This window comes from Aulonocara stuartgranti (genome assembly GCF_965226115.1).
Source record: "Aulonocara stuartgranti genome assembly, chromosome: 17".
NCBI classification, from domain to species: domain Eukaryota; kingdom Metazoa; phylum Chordata; class Actinopteri; order Cichliformes; family Cichlidae; genus Aulonocara; species Aulonocara stuartgranti.
The window spans coordinates 25,379,506-25,401,210 of NC_138953.1; the positions used below are offsets into that span (position 1 = coordinate 25,379,506).

Genomic DNA, 21,705 nt, shown 5'->3' on the forward strand with positions numbered 1-21,705 from the left:
TGTTTATATATGTTCTATTAGTCCAGGCCAAAAAAACCAAAACAAACCAAAACAGAAAATATTCAATCATCATTTAATTTTGTAAAATCTTTCCTAAGATTGATTAGGTTACAGTCACATTTGAAGGAGCTATTACTTACGTATTTTAGAATTTAACAAATGAAACATCCTCATGCTTAAATGAAATCTTAAAAGTAGACTATAAAATCACATTAACTAGGCAATAATCATAAATGGGCACTTCATGAATTTTACATCTAAAATGTAATTTAGTTACTACAGTAGCACTATGATCTGTATATAAATGACGGACGGGCCAGCCAGGTCTGACAAGTAAATCGCCTCTTTCTAATGGCCGCCTGGGGGTGAAGGTCCAACTATAGAGACATCAATAGCAAAAACGGGATTTATGACCTTATAAAAACTTTCCTTATGAACTCCTGGTCTCTAATACTAGATATTAGTATCTTATTAATATAGTATGTTGTTTATTTTGTTGTAGTGAGTATAACAAGTCCTGCAATTAACAACTCCCTAAAATGTGAGAATATAACTGTCCTTGGTTTTCATTTGTGATGTCTGTTTTCAATAAACAAAATCCAAAATGTTCAATTTGATGATGGGACTCCACCGACCAGGCAGGTGACATCAATTAAGCTAACTCCTTCTTTAAAGGCAATAAGTGCGATAGAGCCAATGGAAAATCTGCAAGATGCAGGTTTGAAACATGGAGTCTTTCTTACAAAGACAAAATCTTTTTAAAACAAGGAAAGGCCCCAACTGCAGTTCCTGAAGTGGCCACTTGAGACTGAATTCAAAAGTGACGACAGACCAACAGAGGTGCTCCAAAAATATATTTGCTTGCACTAATTCACAGTTATCCAGAAATCAATAAATGTTATCATGGCCGTGGTTATGTCCATCTTTTGTATACAGTCCATGAATGTGACATAGCTCAGCGTTCATTGTCCTCTAACTATATTATTAAACAGTGTTTTTTTTAACAGATCCAAGTTTAATTTCAATAAAAACTATGGTTAACACAACAGTCCACATTTTCCTTGCAAAAAACCCCCCAAAATCTATTCATTCAACTTGCATGAAATATTTTGCAGCACACTTTCATTTATTTATTTATTTTTAGGCATAATCTTAAAGAGGGAAGAAAGAATGAGCTGACTACCTTTTTCAGTACTACAGTAAGGCCCATCAAGCTTCCTGCTCTACCGTGACATGAAAAGGATGCAAGTTTAACATTAATATGAATTTCAAAAGGGAGTTTGACAAATGCTCCTGTGGTGACAGAGCATGGAATATCAGAGAGACTAAATTTTGGCAACAAATCCACAACAACTGGAAAGAAAAAGAAAAATATTCAAAGAAAAATGAGAACTCATCCAAATACGTTCCAGTTTCTGCACTGACAAAGAACACCCACGAGTCATTGTTTGTTTGCCGCAGCACTGGCCAGGCTCGGACAAAGCTGTATTGGTGCACAAGAGAGGATTACTTCACAGCAGTCACACACTCTCTCTGTCATGCAGTCGACATGCCAACCGAGTGGACTTGCTCTCAGTTTTGGTTCAACTCACAGAGCATTGCAGAGGTTCAGCCCTGAGCCACAAGTTCAGAGTGCAACAATAAACAAGGGCATGAGATGTCCATACTCAACATTTTCATCTAGGAAATATGCTTCTTGTTCTATGCTAACCTGTGCAGGGACGTTTTTATTTTACGTACTTCACACATGCATGACATAACAGAATTGTGCGATCTTTAGCATATATATGAGCAGTTCCTAACAACTTCAAACAGACACACACGACATAAAAAGACTTCTCTGCCAGTGTGGTGGGGTGATGCTCAAGGCATATAGCACATACAATATGCAGGGCAATGCAATATGCAGCTCAATATATATCCAGAATAAGAGAGCAAGAAGCACTACAGCATTCTCAGAGGACACAAACAAGTACAGTGGCTCCCTGGTGGCATCTTGATGTCGAAACAGGGTCACTTCAAGGGTAAAGAAAGGCTGATCTGCTGCAGAGTGCACTGTTGAGGAAAAGCACGACAGCAAAACATGCCTTGGAAATTCGTTGCGGGCGGGGGGGTGGTCTGTCTACATGCTGACACTTAAGACTCAGGGGTGCAAATGATGCTAGATGCCATTTGTAACAAATCTACCTGCATTACACCTACTGTATGAGCTTTTAGTTAAAGACTCAGTCTCCCATAACACTGCAAAACAACACGTGCACAAAGCAAACCACGAATCAGCAAGCTGAGTCTATGCTGCATAACTCTACAAGCCTTCCCTATTGTTCTGCTGCTCCATTGTTGTAAGAACTGCCTTTTCGATTGAGTCCTTTACCTTGTTTCTTTACACATCTGGTTTTCTTTAGCACTCATTAGATTACTGCCCATAGATTTATTTCTAATCATTAGCCAACGAGCCGTCTGTTTAAACAGAGGGCATTTGCAAGGGCATTTACACACCTTACACACACATAAGCACTGTATGTTCTCAATTAAGAAAGAAGCTTTAAATTTGTCATGAAACATTTGCAGAGCTGGCCTTGCAGTATTAGAAACCTAGATTATTATACCCAGCTTTGCTTGGCAGCAATCCTCTTTTTTGCTTCTGCTTCTACCTTGCCATTTCCTTGCCTTACCAGCTGCATCGTGATATATCAGAGTATGTAAATTGCTTTTTACCGGACAATATCTATTAGTGAAACATGAGAGGGAATCATATTTCATAACTTGTCACATCTTCACAGCACAGCTGACATTCTGAACAAACATAATGTTGAAGAAATCCTTTACGTAGTAGTACATGACTAATTGTGAAAATACTCCACAACTTTGCGTTAAATTCCAAAAGGCGAAACAAACACGGTGGCAGAAACTGGCCAGTCGTAGACGGCTGCCAGCTCAGTCCTCTGCATCGGTCTGCTTCCCTGCAGTTCTTGGAGGCTACAGCGATGCCAGATCAAGATGCGCCATGTGGAGCGAACCCTGCTGAGATGAAGTGTTGCCAGATACGTGTCTGAATTCTCATGGGTCACTGGTGTTGTCAGATTTGTGTCAGAAATCTCTGGCATTCGAGGGCTGCCAACTCTCCCTCAAAACTCGACAGCGACTGTGCTGCCAGCTCTGTCTCAGTGTGCAGGCAATACTTATTTGACACATATGCAACAAGCGCTCTCGTGTGCTGTTGGGTTGCCAGATGCTAGATGCAAGTCACAGTGGTTAGTGTCCATAGACATGACATTATTGAATTAACTTGATCTGAAGCCTTACATATTTTATGATTTTCACAAAAAATATTTTCAGTATTGCTACTATTCAGTTATTTATAAACTAGGGTGATGTCAATCAGAATCACTCAAAGTGTTTAATATAACAAAACTAAACGATCTGTTTATTTTCTTGTTCTGAGAATTTACTCTGTGAAGTTTAATTTAGAGTTTATTCCCCGCTTGCAAGATAATGAATGCTTTTATGCTTTAATACAGAAAAACCACGTTTTATTTTACAGCCAAGGAGGTTGTTGAGCTGATTGTTGGAAAGCTATTAATTTTGCTACCTTAATCACAACAAACTGAGCTAACAGTCAGTAGTTGAAAAGCATAATACAGGGTGGGCCATTTATATGGATACACCGTAATAACATGGGAATGGTTGGTGATATTAAAGTCCTGTTTGTGGCACATTAGTATATGTGAGGGGACAAACTCCTCAAGATGGGTGGTGATCATGGTGGCCATTTTGAAGTCGGCCATCTTGGATACAACTTTTGTTTTTCCAATAGGAAGAGGGCCATGTGACACATCAAAGTTATTAGTAATATCACAAGAAAAACAATGGTGTGCTTGGTTTCAACATAACTTTATTCTTTCATGAGTTATTTACAAGTTTCTGACCACTTATAAAAATGTGTTCAATGTGCTGCCCATTGTGTTGGATTGTCAATGCAACCCTCTTCTCCCACTCTTCACACACTGATTGCAACACCGCAGGAGAAATGCCAGCACAGGCGTCCAGTATCTGTAGTTTCAGGTGCTGCACATCTCGTATCTTCACACCATAGACAATTGCCCAAAGATAAAAGTCTAAGGCGGTCAGATCGGGAGACCTTGGGGGCCATTCAACTGGCCCACGACGACCAATCCACTTTCCAGGAAACAGGGAAGAGGGAAACACATCATCATGTAGCATTTTGTCTTCTTGGAGGGATCCATCCAGTGTGGGTTAGTGTCAGACCAATAGCGGTGGTTTTGTTTGTTAACTTCACCACTCACATAAAAGTTTGCCTCATCACTGAACAAAATCATCTACGTGAACTGAGGGTCCTGTTCCAATTTTTGCTTTGCTCATTCTGCAAATTCTGTGCGCCGATCTGGTTCATCCTCGTTGAGATGCTGCAGTAGCTGGAGTTTGTAAGGGTGCCATTTGTGAGTAGCTAATATCCGCCGAAAGGGATGTTCGACTAATGCCACTCTCCAGTGACATGCGGCGAGTGCTACACTGTGGGCTCTTGCTGAATGAAGCTAGGACAGCCATGTTTCTTCATTAGTGACAGAGTTTTCTTGCATCCACATTTTGGCAAATCCAACACAACCAGTTTCACGAAACTTAGCAAGCAGTTTGCTAACTGTAGCATGGGAGATGGGTGGTCTCGTAGGGTGTCTTGCATTGAAATCTGCTGCAATGACCCAGTTTCTGCATTCACCAGATATCGACACAATTTCGATCCGCTCCTCGCATCTTAACCTCTTCGACATGTCAATGGCTGTGAACATAGAGAAGCTTGAAATAACTCATGAAAGAATAAAGTTACGTCGAAACCAAGCACACCATTGTTTTTCTTGTGACATTACCAATAACTTTGATGTGTCACATGGCCCTCTTCCTATTGGAAAAACAAAAGTTGTATCCAAGATGGCCGACTTCAAAATGGCCACCATGATCACCACCCATCTTGAGGAGTTTGCCCCCTCACATATACTAATGTGCCACAAACAGGACTTTAATATCACCAACCATTCCCATGTTATTACGGTGTATCCATATAAATGGCCCACCCTGTACATCAAATGTATATATTAAGCTTGATTTCTTTCTTGTTCTTTAGCATGCGCAGTCTTTTTCTACATGTAGCATGCGTAATAATAGAAGGTAAACACAATATCAGTGCAGTTCAAACAGACTGTTTCAGAAACATTGCTGTCAGAGGGGATATGATGCTGCATGTTCTTGCTAGTCTCACAGGTATAGTTTTTTTCTTTTTATTAGAAATCTCGTGGTTATTTTTAAAGTCACAACACTTCCATTCACTTTGCGTTAGGATAGAAAGACTTTGAGCATTATTTGTCTCACCGTAAAGGAAAAACCTTGAAGGATGTAAACTTATATTCTTATAAGTCTGAATAAACATCCATTCTCCTCTGTAAAGAATGCTGGCACAGATCATTTCACTTCTGCCGTAATAGCTGAAGCTATTACGAAGTGTACAACTGGAAAGCAGCCACAACATACTGTAAGGGCTCTTAATCTGCCACTGAGGTCTGTTACACTGTTATAGAACATAAATCTCTGAATTTAAAAGGGACAAGTTCCGGTGTTTTAGGATATTATAACACATATAAAAGTTAATGTTATAATTTTCCCAACAGTTTAGGACCACATATATATAGCAGAAGTTACACTCCATGTGATGGGAAGAGAAAATCTTGGATGGAAATTACTGATGGGGTTACACAGATGAAAAGATTATTTTGGTACTCAATTTTTCTTTGATTAGTCAACGATTATTTCAGTAACTCTTATCTCAGCTTCCTGTGGACAAACTTCCTGTCCTAGGCTCCAGTACCTGCCCAAGTCTGCCTACCTGTGAATATCATCCTGTTGTCCCGAGTCCAGCCCACGTCTAAACCCCTAAACTTTCTTAACTCTTAATTTAATCAGAAAACGAGACTACAGGTGAGTTTCATTGAGTCTTATTACTCAAACCATTTGAACTATTGTATGTTTGAAGGATATTTGGCCATTGATGGCAAAAACTTGTTGGCTACTGCAGTTTTAATCATCTATTCCTTCAATAAGTCATCTTTCACCTATAACCATTTTAACTCAAAATTAATTTCTGTTAGAATTGGTGCAAAATTTATGAGATACAGACCTACCATGGTCTTTTTTCCCCCCTTTGAATCTATGCAGCTATGTAAACATAAATAAACATACTAGGCTGTCATTTGCATTACTTGTATCTCTATTTGTGTTTAGTGGAAAATCCATGTTCTTCTGTATACACTGTCATCACTGATGCACATCTGCATCCACAGGCACAGGAGCATGTCTATGCTAATCAGTTGGCGTGATCTGCTGTGAGTTTGGCTCCAACCCGACAGGGAATCCTAGCTGCTATTTTTATCCCCTCTTAGTCCCCCCCCTGGTTGTCCCTTTCATTAACACTGGTGTAGTGTTTCCCAGACAAAAGCCCTTAATTAAAACTAGAATCTCAAAATGCTATAAGCATGCCCGACATATTACAAGCCTTTGTGTAATCCACAAGACCTCAGTAGTGAGAAGGTTAAAGAGAAGGAGGCTATCTGAAATTACTTTGAACCTATAGCATGTGAGGAGGGCCTCCATCAATGATTCATTAGCAGAAAATGTGCCAGCATAAGCATTGAATACAGAAAAGCAGGGTTTCAGGCAGACTCATTTTAAAGGAATAAGAATTCTGTGTTTCCATTTGCACGCATGCAATCTTCAGCATCTCTGGATTAGAAAGGGATTGAAAGAATGAAAAACAAATAAAAGTACTTCATGAATGTCCATGCTCTAGGGATGATCTTCTATATTCCACTGGATGCTGTTTCTATGCAGAATATATTTTGCTGTATTTAACAGACCAGTGAACAGAATGAAATAATCCTCTGTTTTTCCTGAGTGAGCTTCAATCACACAAATGTTCTGCAGATTAAGGATGAATGTCTCAATCTGAAACACTTGAGTAGCAGATTTTTGATGAGGAGAATTTTTAGAGAAAAAAAAAATCACAATCAGATGAGACATGCATTCGTTAACAGGACTTGATGGAGCATTTTATTTATTTATTTTTTAAATCAAGGCCGCCTTGAGGTGGAGTGTCTTCTCTACCTATATGTGCAATGTGGCAACACATATCACCTTGGAAACGAACATCCTACTCTGAACATGGTTACCATAGTAAAGCATGTGACCTCTCCCGTCTGTTGTGCTCCAACTGTTTGTCTTTTGCATGGTGCAGAAGACAAAACTGATTTTTCCCTCCACTGAAAGTCAATCATTGCTGGAGCCACATTCTTCAACTCAGTAAATGATTGTACACATTCATACTTGATTCATACTTGAAATTTATATAGGGTTGTGCACTCTTTTAGCTCTTTTAAAATACACTTTTTCAACCATTAAGAAAGCCAATATTCTGTTTCATAAAAGAAAATCTACAGTCACCAGCTACTTTGTTAGATACACCTGTTCAGCTGCTCTTATATAGCTCATATATATAATCATGGCAGGAGATCAATGCATTTGGGCATGTAGACATGCTGAAGTTCAAACAGAGCAACTGAAAATGTGGACAAAGGTGATTTGAGGGACAATGTCATAGCTTTTGGTACCAGACTGTCACGTCAGAGTATTTCAGAAACTGCTGGGATTTTCCTACACATTGAACACTGAGCAGCAGCTCCCTGGGTGAAGTGTCTTGTTGATGGCAAAAGGTCAGAGGATAACGGATAGAGCAATTCAAGCTAATAAGAAGGTAACAGTAACTCAAATAACCACTTGTAATAACCCAGATATTCAGAAGAGCATCTCTGAATGCACAACATGTCTAACCTTGGGCTACAGCAGCAGAAGAACACACTGGCTGCATCTGATTTTAGCTATGATCAGGAAACTGAGGCTACAGTTCACACAGGTTTACCAAAACTGCACTGCAGAAATCCTCTTTCTGAACTAAATCTGTCAAGCTTATACAAACTTCTATTTCCCTTCCATTCATATTTATAGAGTTTTTAAATATTACAATAAGTTGTTCTTCTTGTTGCCAGAAGAACCACTTTCCAGGTTTTGCCTTACATAGTGCTCCACAGATGAGTTTGGCGAGTCACCCCAATAGTAAATGCCATGCTGCTGACTTGTTTATAAAGCACCATGCCACTTCCTTTCTTGCTATGGCAAAGTAGCCAGAGGATGTTTAGATATATTACATATATTTAGAATTAATGATTACTTAGAGACCAGTATGGATGATACATTACACAGCCAGAGGATGCATTTTTCTGGTCAAGGATAATGTTTCTGACACTTTCTCTTTTCTATGGAACTGATCCACATTCGACATAAAACACAGTGCATTACATTTGTTTCCTTGGAAACCGTTTTGTTTTTTCTCTTTTTTCCACCCACATATGGTATCACATTATCTATTAGTGAAAGACTATGTTTAAAAATACACACTGAAAAAAAAAATTAAATACAGAGAGACATTGTAGTAAAAACTGCGCTCCATTAATAATTAATTTAAAGGTTAAGGAAGGGCTTGCACCTTTGATACACTGTCACATTATCACAAAAATAAAAGTTACAGAAAAACTTTAGCTGTAGAAAGAAGAAATAAAAAACAGGTTTAAACTAAATAAGACCGGAGGGAAGGAAAGATCCTCATCAACTTTAATATTTTATGCCAGTATTATCCCTGAATAACTGTGTTCTAAAACTGGCAAGTCTGTTGGACCCTTCTCCCTTCACAGTCACCTGGGAACTGGCCGCTGGTGAGTGCATCGTCTATATTTAGAGATCTTTGATCCACAAAAGGAACACTGTAATAGGTGGAAGTTTGATGTGTAAATGAGAACTGAAACTCTTAATTTTCCCAAACCAAATGGAAAAAATGAAAAAGGACGGTGCCTCATTTTCTGAAATTATGCAGGGTTTCATAGAAATCATGTTATTGTCCCAAAATGGCAATTAATTTCCCGTGATTTATTAAAAATAAGGTTGTTACGGGTGAAGTAAACTGTGCAGTATTTTGTCTACGGCTGTAATGCAATTCTTCTAACAAAGAAAGAGCAAAATCAGCTACTTTGTACTGAACTTCAAACTGCTAACGTACTGACCTAGTTTTCTGCTTTTTGTAAAAATTACTTTTATCTCCTGACTAATTCATTTATTCTTCAAATATATTCGGTGTAGTGAGCTGACTTTTACAGTAGATACCAAACTCCAAATACTCTGAAGTGACAAGAAATGACTCATATATTCGGTATATATGGTTATCATGTATGGCAGTGGCAAAGGTGAGAAAGGAGTTGACAGAGAATACAGTCATGTGGTCTCTTTGTCATGCACCATCAAACCCTTCAGCTGGCTAAAGGATTTGAAGCGACATCTAATGATGACCCTGCTTTGGGTTTGATGTATTAAAAGAAGAGCTTTGGTGTGTGTGCTTATGCGTACCAGTACTGCTTGCCTTAGAATAATAGAGTCACTGAACACTCTGAAATCCATAACATTGGAAGCACTGGAAATGTAATGGAATCACTTCTGCATGCTACGCAGACAGCAAACCATGCAGCAGGCCAAGTCATGTGAGCTACGGTCCAGCCTCCTTCTTTCTTTCTATACCGACAAAGTAAAGGTTAGGATCATGTCCAGGGGTTGTACGGAAGCAGGAAAGGTGGCAAGACGTACAATGCTGCAGAGACACAGTGGCTAAGTAATGCATCAACTTGATGTTCTGTTCCACAGGGGTTCAGAAGTTCCTATCAGCTGCTGCAGTCACCGAGGTGAGCAGTCAGCAAGCAAGCCATAAGATATGGCACAATTTCAGCCTGCATACTTAATTCATCCCTGCCAGCAGCAACCTCAGCTGGGGTCAGACATCCTTAGTCCCCAAGACGAAAATAACACAGAAATGTTATTGTTGTTCAACCTAGCTTCAAATCAAGTTTGCATGAAAGCTTTATTTAAAAAAATCATTCTATTTGACACATAGGAATTTACAGCCCTTTAATTTGTGCCTATTTAAAGTTTGCTTTTTCATTAAACTAGATTTTAAAGCACCCATGAAAAGAACCCACAATTAAAGAAATTCCTACACAGAGCGCCTACTCGTGAATCTGAGATAAAGCATCTCAGCTAAAAGCCCAATTATATGATTGTAATAAATACTTCAGGGCTGTGGTACTGGGTAAGTGTTAGCAACTTTTTATATGAACTCTGTGATCCTAAAAAAAAAAAACAGAAGGAAAAACGCAGCAGCAAAAACAGATAACATATTTCAGACATGAAAAGAATAATTAATGAATCAACCACTAAGCATTAAAGTTAGCCAGATAATGTTAAGATGTGCTGAGAATGGAGAATTTGTTTCATCATACAGGGCCCAAGATGGTTAAGGTGATGATGAGGGCATAAATCAAGACAGAAGCAGGGCTGCTTTCTATTTGACTTCTATATAATCTGATTTCTTTATGCAAGGAGATAAAAGAAGTGTCCATTAGAAAGATTGCAGCATTGCTTCTGCACTGTCTTCATTTTTTAAAAATTGGGGGATGTTCATCTTTTATATACAGCCTATGTTATCTAAAAGGGTAGATACATCTTACACCTCTGGATTAAGATTCAGTGATTAGAGTTCTAGATGGAATGAGCTGTTTCCTTGAATGAAGTGAAGATTCAAAAGATCCAAGTCTGCCATGTAAAAATTTAAAAAAAGGAAAAATACATTTAAAAAAAAAAGTCAGCAGCAGCACTTCCTTAAGGATACAGTTCAGCCATGCAGAACCAAGCGGCACTTCCAAATCCAATATTCCAATAGTTTCCTTCCCAAAGACACATTCCATTCAAGCTTCACTGGACCTCCCTGCAACACTCAAGGTAAAGAGATAATGAAACTTCTGATAAACAACACAGAGGGCACGAAAGTTCTAAAGCAACTTTTCTCAGAAAGACACACTGCTGGAAAGTGTCGACAGATAATTTCCTGGAGGAGCCTCACACAACAAACTCTTTTCATCTTTGTTCACAAATGCAAAAGCTATTCACAGCGAACACAGCAAGCAGCAGTGACTCATGGACACTGAATTATGGAAATGGTATTCACTGATTGAAATTCAACCTTATTTCAATTCTTTTTAACTTTTTTAAGTATGTCATCTTTTTTCCCCCTCATGACACTGCATTTGATCCCAACAAGTGTGCGGTCACTGAGGCTTTCAGAGCATTTGTACTATGTTCATTATGCAAGATCTCATTACGTGGATCGACAACTTGCTCTCATTGGCCCCATGCTAATTGAGGAGAATCCCCAAAGGCATCCTGGTGTCACTGCACTGATAAATCATTGACTAATAAATGAGAAAAGAATATTATGAACATCCAAACATCCTCTGTAAAGCTCATAGTTTTAATGAAACCAAGTCAAATAAACAGTAAATTTTACTCACATCATATTTTAATACTCATACTGTAAATTCTCAAACTAATTGTATAGCTATGCCCTTTTGTCTTTCACATGGTCACAATTCTTCCAAACAACTACAATTGCTACCAGCTGCATTTACAGTTACTGCATGGCCTAAATGTGGAAAGCAACCCCAGTGGCCTTGTTTAAACTTTGGATTATGTGTTAATTAATGCACATTGCCAGCCAAATCCTATTATATATCGACTGGAATATGAAACCCCAGCCTACTGCACTCTAGTTCACTAAACTACTTCCATTAATCAACAACAGCGGAGATATAGATTTTACACACTCACTTCATCTTTGCATCTTTTTCCTGTCTTTAAATCATTAACTAGTGTAACGTTTCACTGTGTGATTGACATTTATAAATGGCCTGATACAGCCATGTTTACTGCAGTATTCTTTAGTGTGAGAACAGTTGATGGTAAATGGTAAGATAAAGATGAAATAGCATTGTACTGATTCTGAATCCAGCAGTGAGCCCACGGTGCATGCAACATCAAAATTATTGGAATCTATATTTCATCTGTTTTGCTCTCCCTCTGAAAGGAGGGAGCTTCTATTTGTCTGTTTGTTAACAGTCTAGCATCAACGGTTTTCAAAATCATCAGCATCATCTTCAAATTTTGTGTGATGGTCAGTGTTGGTCAAGTTACTTGAAAAAAGTAATCAGTAACTAATTACTGATTACTCCCCCCAAAAAGTAATCCCGTTACTTTACTGATTACTTATTTTCAAAAGTAATTAATTACTTAGTTACTTAGTTACTTAGTTACTTTTTAAAAACACGATTTACAACCTGAAGAGGTGATAAAGTGATAGATCTTTCAGCCCAATTCTACTTTTTCTACATAATCCATCATACAAAATGTAATCAAATGGAAAAGTTTCTTTTTAAAACTTGTTTTATTAGTTTTAATCTTTTAACTTTATGCATCAAGCAAAACATTTAATTATATGCAACATTCTCTGAGTTGAATAAATTAGTTTAACATTTAAACCTATTTTCTGCACATTCCAGCTCATAAAATAAAATATTTTTTGTGTTTTCACTCACTCTTTCAAACAGATGCAAGTAAAACACAGCAGAAAATAAATAAAGTCAAAGACTCAGCGGTCCTGTTGCTCTATTTTCACCTGTAAAGCAGGAGCAGGGTAGGCGGAGGGTTACCCTGGTGCAGGTGTGCTGCGGTCAGTTGAAGAATCCGCGCGAGTGTCTCTGTGAGTTTCCCATCACGTCGTAGCTACTCGGTGCTTGCTCGGAAGTTTAGGGGTTTTTTTCGCTGTAAAAAGAAGTTTTCTTCCCACGCACGATGGACGCTAATGTTTTTGTCACTTTTTATGGAATCAAACTCAAAGTAAGGTCAGTACTTCCACGCTTTAAACGCTGCACGCTCATACTCTCTCCCGCACTCGATATGTGAACCATTGTTGATCTGCACACAGCTGTTGTCACGAACGTCACACTTGCTTACGTCACTGTCATGACACATTCTCGCAAAAAAAATCACGGTTTTAGTAACGCAGTAACGCAGCGTTCCTACGGGAAAGTAACGGTAATCTAATTACCGATTTTGCAATAGTAATCCCTTACTTTACTCGTTACTTGAAAAAAGTAATCAGATTACAGTAACGCGTTACAAGTAACGCGTTACTGCCCATCTCTGGTGATGGTAGATATCAATAACGGCTCAAGCTGAATTGTGCTGTAAATTGGGTCAAGGTCAAGGCTAAGGCCACACCAAAATGTGGGAATCAATTATTTGTTTCTTTATTTATTTTATCCATGATTTTTGTGGATGGTCTTCAAACTTCACAACACTGCACTAAGCTGTGGGGATATGAGTGTGAAGCATCTGACTTTGACCTTCATCATTAGTGCCCAAGGTCAAATGTGACCTTGAAAAACAATTCCAAGAAACCATATCGAGTAATATATTGTATGAAAAGGCATGGAGAGAGCTGTACAACAGACTATTTTTTCAAAGCACTGTACAACGTGACACAATAATGTTTGTGCAGAATCTTACACTGCACAAATGCATTTTAATACCTCATGTTTTTAAAGCTTATAGATACTTAAAAAAAAAAAAAAAAAATCAGCCAATTTTGCTCCAGTCATATGGGTTAAAGATAATAAAATACACGCTTTTAGTATGTAATGCTTCAAGGGTCACACAAAATAGGGAAAAGCTGAAGTTGGCATGTTTCATAAAATATCAGCATGTTGTAATAAAAACATCAAAGTTTTAGTATAGCGATGGTAACGGACATATAGAGAGGAGCTAAAGATATGTAGAGACATTACGGACTGGCATGAAAATGCAACCTGATTCTTCCCCAACCTCAAAGTCAAGACCCCATGTGAGGTTTCGAGGAGAACAGCACAGAAAAATTACCAATTTAACTGATAACGAAAACACTTTGGAACTAATTACGGGTGTTGCACCACCATTCTTTTGCATTCTGCTTTAATGAGCTTGCTTTGCAGTATATAGTTAGATTTTAGGACAAAACAAGCCCATATAATAATAATAATAATAATAATAATAATAATAATAATACATTTTATTTGAGGGCGCCTTTCAGAAACCCAAGGTCACCTTACAAAAAACACAATTAATAAAAGGAACAATGTATATAGCTATGGAACGCCAGGACTGCCATAATGAATTAATTAAATACACCATTAAATAATTAATTAAATGTGGCAATAATTAATTAAAATTGGAATTAATTAATTAAATAAATAGTTATGATATATGTAATTAATTAATTATTGACACATTTAATTAATTATTTATGTATTTCACATTTTAATTAATTATTGACACATTTAATTAATTAATTATTGACATATTTAATTAATTATTTATGTATTTCACATTTTAATTAATTATTGACACATTTAATTAATTATTGACACATTTAATTAATTATTTAATGATATATTTATTTATTTCATTTTGGCAGTCTTGGCGCCTGGCTCTCATCATGAAATAATTTTATCTGTCAGCCTCACCCATCAAACTCAGGGGGCGGGGTTAACGCTGATCGAGTCAAAACCATTGCTTTGGCCTGGTGGCCATTGTTTCTAGCACACAACAACCGGCATGTGGAAGCTAACAGAACTGAGCTTTGAAAAACCCTGTTTGTGTGTTACCAAATACCGTTTTAATATTTTTTTAGCCGAGAATGTAGTGGTTTAATCTTCATGTGTCTGGTCGGTTTGTCAAGATACAGCCTCTTTGCAAAAGTGTTTCGATGATTTCGGAGATGTCGTCCCAGTCTCACGGCAAAGCGTGGGATAGACCCGCTCGCCTCGCAAGCAATCCCACCGACAAAGCGCAGGCCCCGGTACACAGCTGTAGTAACCCCCGCTGACTTCTTTTACTGAGGTTATATTTATCGGTGTTTTATTTCCTGATGTTCTTATGTGTCCTACGTGTTTCAGTCGCCAATTCTGAATTATAACTAACATTAAAAACATGTTGTGGTGGGGCGTGGTCTGCGGGGCCGTGCTGACGCACCTACACGGCATCCGCAATCACGCCCGCCGTGTTAAAACACGGGGACTCAGGGGTTGGTGGTGGTGTGGTGTGATGTGAATCAAATAAAGTTGGCTCTGAACGTCGCTCTGTGGTCCCGCCGTGCCTTATTCATGCCACATTGGTGCCGAAACCCAGGAGGCGGCATGGCGGGTACCTACCAGAGCCAGGAAAGGAAAGAGCTGGCCGAGATGGTGGCCGAAATAGCGGCCACCCAGCGGAAGCAGGCGGCGGAGGTGCGTCGCCAACAGGAGGAGCTGCGGCAGGAGAGCGAACGCCACCTGGGGAAGATGGCAGAGCTGGCAGCGCTGCTCTGGGCCTGGGCGCCACCCCCACAAGTGTGTCTCGAGGACAGTGGAGGAGCCGTGTGGGTCACCTCGGCAGCCGGAGGTGGTGGACGAGCCACGCGGGGGTCCGAGCCTGCCGGAGGAGGAGGAGCAGCCGGGTGAAGGGCTGCTCCTGCCGGGAGCGGTGGAGGAGCCGCTCCAATCGGAGGACGAGGCGGGCGAGGGTCTACACCTGCCGGAGGCAGAGGAGTCGCTCCACCCGGAGGGGGGCGAGGGGCGGTGCCTGCTGGGGGCGGAGGCGCAGTGCGGGGAGCCGCTCCAAACGGGAGTGGCGGTGGCGGAGCAGCTGTGCGGGGAGACGGAGGTCCCTGCTCCAGGGCAGCCTGTGCAGCCGGAGTTGGAGGCAGAGGAGCGGGACAGCCCCGCTAGGCCGGGGATCGGCGGGCTGGCTAGTCCAGCCTCGCTGCCACCAGTCGATTCTGCGCGCCTGACGTCTGCCCAGCCGCCTGTGTGCAGGAGCACACGGCCATGCCGGTGGGGCCGTGTCCGCTTGCTACGCGGCCGACCTCCGGACCAGCTTCGCCGTTGCCGCTGGATGCGCGGGCGGCCACCAGAACGGACGCTTCCCCGTCGCTTGGTCGGGGGCTGGGGCGCCGATGTGTAGGGGCCGAGTCTCGCCCCAGTTCGCGGGGGGGAGTAGGTTCGGCCGGATCACTCCCCGGCCTCAATCGGGCGATGGGGGTATGTGGTGGGGCGTGGTCTGCGGGGCCGTGCGGACGCACCTGCACGGCATCCGCAATCACGCCCGCCGTGTTAAAACACGGACTCAGGGGTTGGTGGTGGTGTGGTGTGATGTGAATCAAATAAAGTTGGCTCTGAATGTCGCTCTGTGGTCCCGCCGTGCCTTATTCATGCCACAATGTTTAAGGAGGAGAGAGAGCAAATAAATCTGTTTAACATCTGATCTTTGGGTTTTTGTTCAGTAATCAGCGTGACCTGTGTATAAACACATAAAAGAGATAACGTTGGTGTTTCCGTCATGTAGTAACTGCTGGCTTTAACTGTACAAAGGTTGTTCGACACTATGAAACACATACAGACTTCATGATGTTCGGCTAATATTTTTATTGTGAATATTAATCATGCTGACCTCGCTCTGTACACCACGCAGCGAGGTCAGCATATCCACGATATCCTCAGCTCCATGAGTTAACACAAAGTTTCCCAGCTGACTATCTAACTGCCAACTATTCCAGAGACGTGAAAATATACAGCATAAAGAAAAGTGTAAGAGACTCAGCAGCAGATTAGAATAACAGTTATACATTTAATAAATCACCAAATGAATCCAAGAAACGAGCAAACCTGTTCCGACAATTTGAATTTGTATTCCCTCAGCTGCAGACTCGCTGCTGTTTAAATGTTTGAAAAGGAAGATTAGATATAAACAAACGTCAAACATAGACTCAGTCTGCCTTCACATTTGATATGAGGCCAGCACGTATAGTGGCCTCAGCAGGCTATTACTGAAATACACGTGCTATATCATAAACTATGATATAAACAGGGAGGTCCTATTAACATGTTTAGTTTTAAAGGACACCTTCCTGCCTTTAGTCTCATTCATGAGCAGTATTAGTTTTCTTCTAACATTCAGAAGTCTGCACAATGTGTTTCATAGTTTGTAACAAGCCTTTGACAGGTAAACATAACATGACCGAAAAAAAAAAAAAAAAAAAAAAAAAAAAAAGAGAGAGAGAGTTGATATAAGAAGAGAAAATTCTCTCAATTATGGAGACAGGCAAATGGTTCATTTATGTTTGATGTGTGTTTATTCCTTCCTAAATATCGTCGGTGAAGTTTGCCATGCACGTCAGATTTTCCTGCGCATTTTTATACCTCTGCCAACAGAGAGAGAGAAAAAAATCACATTCTAACAGACAGCTGGTGCTTAGAATACAGTTGAATAACTATTAAAAAACAGATGATATTTAGATGATAGTTCAGTCTAACACATGTGCCAGTGAACCATTAAACGTCTGTGAAACTATGCAGTTATGAAACGTAACTTTAACCTCAGCCAAACCGATTTGCTCAGTTGTAAATAAAACAGCGAAGTAAACGTGACCCGACAGACAGAACCTGAGTGAATGAAGTCCAGCGTTTAACCACTGAGAGCTAAAACTCAGCTGAGGTTTGAAAGCTGTGTGCTGGTGATTGGACATCAGCCGCTGATGAAGCTGTTCGCCTATAAAGTGCTCTGTAAGGAAACGAGCTCCAGCAGCTCTGCGCTCGGGGAAAACACTATATTTACTTATCTTGTGCAGAAAAATGCGCTGACATTGCGTTATATCGAGCACCGGCTGCCCAGTTAAACTGTGACTATCACCAGGTAACTAGGCGTGTTTCTTGAATTAGCAGCAGGTGTTAAACAGCTGACAGATGAGGAGGAGGATGCATGCAGGTAAACTGAGGGTCTGCTGAGCTGATCGCTGGTTTCGTGAGAAAAATGTCAGCTCGTTCTTTATGTTACAGAAGCACAGAGACACAAGACCAGGCGGAAAGAGACGATCGTTCGGTGAAAATGAGAATCTGCGAATGCAACATGTGGAACACGGAGAGTGGAATATGTAAACAAACCGGTTAACGTAACCCCCTCGGTGCACTCTGCATGCTAACTGTTAGCAGAGCTAGTGAAATCTCTGAAAACATCTGAGCACTTTTGCAAACATGTTCTATGTTGACAACCTGACCAGACATACGGCGCGACATTCGCGGCTAAAACACTGTTAAAAGTGTAGCTGGTGACAGAAAAACGGTTATTTTAAAACTACACCACCACCATTGCTGCCTGTGATTTGATCTGCATTCTGGGATAACTGGCTGCCCCAAGTCTACACAAGCAATCGATTATCTAGGATCGACCTGTTTTGACTTACTTTGCACGGCAACCAATCAAATGTTAGAGAAGCTGCATGGGCAGCGTTAACCCCGCCCCCTGAGTTTGATGGGTGAGGCTGACAGATAAAATTATTTCATGACGAGAGCCAGGCGCCAGGACTGCCAAAATGAAATAAATAAATATATCATTAAATAATTAATTAAATGTGTCAATAATTAATTAAATGTGTCAATAATTAATTAAAATGTGAAATACATAAATAATTAATTAAATGTGTCAATAATTAATTAATTAAATGTGTCAATAATTAATTAAAATGTGAAATACATAAATAATTAATTAAATGTGTCAATAATTAATTAATTACATGTGTCATAACTATTTATTTAATTAATTAATTCCAATTTTAATTAATTATTGACACATTTAATTAATTATTTAATGGTGTATTTAATTAATTCATTATGGCAGTCCTGGCGTTCCATATATAGCTCTTATGACGAGGCTTTAAAAAAAAAAAAAGTGTTGCTGTTTCATACGCTCTACAATACATCTGTCTGGCAGAGAAGCAAGATATTATTATTTCATTACCATTTCAACTCCCTTAACAAAATAAATAAATAAAGCATTTCTCATCTCATCACCGACCCATCGAGGGAGACACCCTTTGGTGTCCGGATACTTTTGGGAATTCAGCTAGCTTTCATTTCCAAAGGCACATAAAAGCTATGTTCACAATGGAAGTGTGGTTTAAAGCTGGTGGGTGGTCACCTAACGATATTCCATGCTTTAGTTGCCTAGGTAACCCTGCAGTGTATTTACTATTAGGTCATAGGTCAATCAGTTGCTCCAATTGATCTCCTGTAATTTCACATTTACTTGCAATTTTGACAGCCACCAGTTATTTTCCTTGCAATGGCCTGAAGTCGCCAAACATCATTCGCTTTTTATGGTCTCTGGTTGCTGCGTCATTTACAGTGTGGATGCAGCTTGAGGGATCAGAACTTCAAGTGACAATCCACGTGACTACTTGATTGAATCCTGCAAAATGAGCTCTTTTACTTGCTCACAATTTAGCTGCATTTCTTCATCTCCTAGTGGAGTGTTTATTGCGTGCTTTTCAACTTTCAGAAAACACACACACACACACACACACACAAACTGTGTGGAGTCTCCTGGGTGTTTTCCTCAATCCCACTGCTTCTGAGATTATGTTGCTTATCACAAGTGCGCCCAAACATCAAATTGCAAGTGGGAATTTTCAGTAGTGTATTACTAATGCTGCAAAGTGATGCTCCCGTAGATCGGTTCACTAATGCATGCAATTGAACTTTGGCTTTCATGTCATATCTCTACTTTACACCAATGACTGCAACACGTACAGAAGAAAACCACTACTTTAAGGTTGAATGGAAACGTGAGAAAATACTTAAATGACTTATTTAGGCTCCCTGAGTCATTAGTCAGCCAAAACAAAAGATAGGATGGAACAGGTGATTTCCTCTGAAGATACGCTCCACAGGTGTCACAATAAAGTTACTTCAAACACCAAAAGGTCTTCACGGGTGCAGCAGTGCACCACTCTTAGCTTTGAAGCATCACATTTTCAGTTCAAATGAGCAGTCACAGGATCAAATGAAGGTAGATAGAAGTGAACTGCTGGGAGCAAAACAACCATGACAGAAAGCAAAAGTGAAACCTGCTGATAGACAAGTCTTACAATACAGGCATGGAAATAATTCGGCATCAAATATCAAAACAGAAGCATAGCTGACTGATGTATCGCAGTGAGGGAAATGACTGACGGAAAAGAAAGTCATGTTATTTCCTGTGTGCTTGATAGCATCATGAAGAACAGACAGGAAGTGGATCTGTTTGGAGACTCTGTAAGGAAATGAATAAAGAGATAGAGAGACAACAATCTGCTGTACATCCAGCCCCTTCATCACTATACATATCACGTGTTTTTGTCTGTATCATCTTATGTCTGTAAAATCCAACACTAATGTGTGGATCTGCCTACAATGTAACATGGGATCATGGCACATTCATGGCTTGAACTGGTTGAGTGTAAATAGAGGGGACTGCAATTATCCACCAAGATTAATCAAATTGACTTTCTGGCTGTGACTAGTCTATGGACTCCTGACCAAACAGACCCCATCCCCCTCCTGACCTCTGCCCCAGCCTGGTTGCTGATTGATGATGGTGCTTGTGGGCCTGTATGTTAGAGAACTCTTCAGTCAGGGCTTTTTGACAAACATTTTGCAGATTTTCATGCTTGACATATTTTTTGTTTATTCAATTATTAAATTGATCTTAAATTTAAATAACCTAGATTCCATGATGATAAGTCTACTTGCACAGTTGCAATTTAGACGACTAAATTACCACTAAATCATGATGTTCTATACATGTTCAATTTAGATTGAAGTTACCACGGAAAACAAGCCAGTGAAAAGCAGTGAAAACAGCCTGGCTCATAGAAATACAAAAACTTTCTGTATGTCTGTATATTATCTGTATATCCATCTTTGTATGTTACCCAAAAGCCAGAAGCAGATTAATAACATTAATTCTCATCACAAAACCTACAGTCCCCACTCCTGAGAATCACAGTTTTCCAGTAAATGCTTATTCAATAACTAACTAATTAAATAAAAAATTAAATTTTCTGGTAAATGTCTTAATGACTTTTCACTGGCCAAGGGCTTCAGACTGTAAAGGGTCATTTATCCAGCTATGTACCCATTCTAATGGGGTTAATAAAACACGTTATTAAAATGAACTTGTGCAATTCTTATGAGATTATATCAAACATGACCTTGCATGTATGTTAGTGAATGGCACATTCGTGGAGAATAAAAAATACATCTACATTCATTCATAAACAATAACTGGTACACAGAACAGGAGATCTTAGCCTTAGAAATACACACTAGACCCCTGCAAGACTGGCCATCTTGCCCAGAGGCTAGATCATTAGATAATAGCTGATGGGTTGCCACACAGTATAACAATAAATGGACTTATAAATGTATTATGTATCATTAAGGAAAAAGAAATATTTGGGGGATTTGCAAACTTATAAAACTACACCAAGTAAAGTATCAATGGGGAGAAACTAGGAAGTTACTGAGGAAAAAGTTATTGCCCCAGTATAGAATATGTGATCATGTAGAATAAGGGATTGCTAAATTGCTCGTATGTTACTAACATATATCCTAACAAGCAACAAGATAATGGTAAATATATGTACATTAAGTGTTACTGGCAGGCTTTAAAAATTAGACATCACATTTTGAAAATTAAAGCTATTAATTAATGGGGCAGGGATAGCTCAGTAGGTAAAGTGGTCGCCCCATGATCGGAAGGTCGGCGGTTCGAATCCACTTAACGGCTACCCTGAGGTACCCCTGAGCAAGGTACCGTCCCTAC

At 39.8% G+C, this 21,705-nt stretch overlaps 1 protein-coding gene across 7 annotated transcripts in view; it reads right to left on the reverse strand.

Moving 5' to 3' along the window:
* The window catches only part of ppfia2 (PTPRF interacting protein alpha 2), a 213,790-nt gene that overhangs the window by 71,724 nt on the left and 120,361 nt on the right, over window positions 1-21,705 (reverse strand). The gene's annotated exons all lie outside the window — the stretch shown is intronic.